At 39.7% G+C, this 3,831-nt stretch overlaps 1 protein-coding gene across 1 annotated transcript in view; it reads right to left on the reverse strand.

Annotated features, from left to right (window-relative positions):
- LOC106884172 (polypeptide N-acetylgalactosaminyltransferase 10) overlaps positions 1-3,831 on the reverse strand; it is a 297,946-nt gene that overhangs the window by 222,719 nt on the left and 71,396 nt on the right. The window lies entirely within an intron of this gene.

Consider the following 3,831-nt stretch of genomic DNA (forward strand, 5'->3'; position numbering starts at 1 on the left):
CGGTTTCAATTCCCCTAAAAGCTCCACGAGGCTTCGGCAGGGGATGGTGGCGAACCCTGCTGTACTCTTCCACCACAACTCTCTCTCACTCTTTCTTCCTGTTTCTGTTGTACCTGTAATTCAAAGGGTCAGCCTTGTCACACTGTATCATGCTGAATATCCCCGAGAACTATGTTAAGGGTACACGTGTCTGTGGAATGCTCAGCCATTTGCACGTAAATTTCATGAGCAGGCTGTTCTGTTGATTGGATCAACTGGAACCCTCGACGTCGTAAGCGACGGAGTGCCAACAACAACAATATGTATGTATGTATGTATGTATGTATGTATGTATTGCCTCCATGAGGCTCAACACTCGAAAGGAACTCAGCCACTTTGCTTCTGTGAAGCCCAACACTTGAAAAGAACTCAGCCACTGGGCTTCACGGATGCATAGTGGCTGAGTTCCTTTTGAGTGTTGGGCCTCACGGAAGCAATGACTGAGACATTTGGCATTATGTCGTGCTTGAAAAGATCCATCAAGCTGAGCAAAATTGCAGTGTCACACAAATTAGCACCTGTACCGGTGGCACATAAAAGCACCCCAGTGTCATGCAGATGGCACCTGTGCCAGTGACGTGTAAAAGCACTCATTACACTCTCAGGGTGGTTGACATTAGGAAGGGCATCCAGCTGCAGAAACCATGCCAAATCAGACTGGAATCTGGTGCAACCTTCCAGCCTGTTTAAACCATCCAACCCATGCCAGCATGGACAACAGATGTTATATGAAGATGATGATATATATATATATATATATATGCATGTATATATTCATATGCAAAAATTAAATATGCATGTATATATATATATACATATATATACACACACACACACACACACATCATAAGAGTAAGGACAGAAGTGATATAGTGATATATGTGTGTGTGTGTGTGTGTGTGTGTGTGTGTGTGTGTGTGTGTGTGTGCAAAAATTAAATATGCATACACACACACAGATGATACATATATCATATATATACATATATTATATATGTAAAATCTACTGAGGGCTTCAGACAAAATTGTGGTTGACGCAAATTTCCAGCAAGACCAAGGGTGATGTGATGGTGGAACATTGAAGCCGACAGAGCAATAAAAGGAAGATGCAAGTTTGAAAGGTTTTGAAGAATGGAGGAAGAGGAGAACTTTATCAGGGAGCTTGAAGAGAAGGAAGCAGATCTATTTAGTCAGGGAAGAGGCAAAAATAACAACATTTGTCAATGTTCTACACTGTGTTGACCAATGGCATGAGGTGTTCTGAATTGCAAGGCAATTTATCAGAGAACACCAAGATGTTTAGGAAGAGAAATGTGTACAGAAGGATGATGGCATAGTTGCATTTAGTGATTCTGAAAACAAGTAGGCATGGAAGTGCAATTATGAAAGGTTATTAAATGTGGAAAGTGCATGGAAGAAAGTAGGTCTTCTTAATGTGAACCAACAAAGCGTTCAGCTATTCATGTTAGCAGAAATGTTTTAGATAAAATAATTAAGAAAATGAAGACTGAGAAAGTTCCTGGTCCATCAGGAATTGCCTCTGAAATGCTTAAAATATCTGGCAGTGTAGAATATGGCCTAGTCACTCATATGGTTAATCAGTTTGTACAGGAAGACAACATACTCAATAATTGGGGTAACAGCATCATAGCCAGTCATTACAAGAGTAAAAGAGATGCTTTAGATAGAATCACAGATGTATCAAATTATTGGACCAGGTTATGAAAGTCACTGGAAAAGTAATAGTCCAGTTAATTAGAGAATTAATCTACATGAGATGCTGCTTAGTTTCATGCCAGAGAAAAGCACTACTGACGCTCTCTTTATAGTTTGGCAACTACAGGAGAAGTATTTAGCAAAGAAGGAAACCACTGTACATTGCATTCATTGGCCTAGAGAAAACCTTTGACAGGGTATCTTGATCTCTTATTCTGTAGTTTTTGTGAAAGCTACAAGTAGATGAATGGCAAGTGAGAGCTACTCAGGCGATATACAGGAATGCCATTAGCAAAGAAAGAGTTAACAATGGATTGCAGAGATGAATTTAGTGTGCAGAACTATTCGGATAGAATGGGGCATGCCAAAGCTAGGCCGAAACAGCTGTACGATTAAACTTCTGTTCATTCTCTAATTCCTTATGTACTTTGTACTTCTATCTGTAAACCCGGCTGGCAAAATAACATGGTTTGTCATAAGCACCTGTAATCTGTGTTTTTTTTTTTTTTGTCACTTTAGCTATGAATTAAATTAATGAATTCAACGGGATACACTGTCTGCAAGTAGTTGAGTTCAGCATATTATCCTCCATTTTCTAATTGATATATATATAGGCGCAGGAGTGGATGTGTGATAAGCAGCTTGCATACCAACCACATGGTTCCGGGTTCAGTCCCACTGTGTGGCACCTTGGGCAAGTGTCTTCTACTATAGCCTCAAGCCGATCAAAGCCTAGTGAGTAGATTTGGTAGACGGAAACTGAAAGAAGCCCGTCATATATATGGCTGTATGCCCTTCCTACCACCAATCATATATATATATATATATATATGTGTGTGTGTGTGTGTATGTATGTGTGTTTGTCTCCCCACCATCGCTTGACAACTGATGCTGGTGTGTTTACGTCCCCGTAACTTAGCGGTTCGGCAAAAGGGACCGATAGAATAAGTACCAGGCTTACAAAAGAATAAGTCCTGGGGTTGATTTGCTTGACTAAAGGCGGTGCTCCAGCATGGCTGCAGTCAAATGACTGAAACAAGTAAAAGAGTAAAAGAGAGAGAGTATATATATATTGGATTTGTACTTGGGCAGAGTACCACAAATACCATCTTCCTAGTAAGACAGCAGCAGGAAAAGCATTTGACCAAAAGTAAGCCGTTGTACTTAGCTTTCATTTGCCTAAGCTAGTGACACATAAAAAGCACTGAGGGAGGGCATCCAGCCATAAAAACCAAGTCAAAACAGACACAAATGTCTAGTGTAGGCCCCTACTTGGCCAGCTCCTCTCAAACTGTCCAACCCATGCTAACATGGATGTTAAATGATGGTGATGATGATATATATTTAATAACAGGAATCAGAATTAAATACCATCTTGGTGGATTCCTTAGGTTTATGAAAGAATTAACTTTGTGTAAGCCCATATTGGTTGGTAGAAGACACTGTCATAACTGTCATTATCACTGTCATCATAACTACCATTTCCATCATCATTATCATGAGCTAACAAACATTTTTCCATGCTGGCATGGACTGGACATGTCTCACAGCATTTCATTATTCATCATAGTTCCTATGTCATTTAGCACAACGGACTCATATATTTAAACATATATCATAAAAGAAATTCAGAACCTATATCATGCCATTATCAAGATATAATCTAATTCAGTGCTATTCAAAGTGGTGGTCCACATACCGGTGCCAGTCCGTGAGCCATCAGCTGCTGGTATGTGGTGAGTTTCCAGAAAAGAACTCAGTCCAATAGCATAATTTGAGTAATTTCGCCTTATGCACTGCAGTAAACAACTTAGCTTATGTAATATTGTATTGTTTGTTTACAAAATAAATATAAGATAGAAAAAATTGTCAACTTTTATTATATTCATTATATATATAGGTGTAGGAGTGGCTGTGTGGTAAGTAGCTTGCTTACCAACCACATGGTTCCGGGTTCAGTCCCACTGCATGGCATCTTGGGCAAGTGTCTTCTACTATAGCCTCGGGCCGACTAAAGCCTTGTGAGGGGATTTGGTAAACGGAAACTGAAAGAAGCCCGTCGTATATATGTATATAT

Source organism: Octopus bimaculoides, chromosome 16 (genome assembly GCF_001194135.2).
Source record: "Octopus bimaculoides isolate UCB-OBI-ISO-001 chromosome 16, ASM119413v2, whole genome shotgun sequence".
In the NCBI taxonomy this organism is placed as follows: domain Eukaryota; kingdom Metazoa; phylum Mollusca; class Cephalopoda; order Octopoda; family Octopodidae; genus Octopus; species Octopus bimaculoides.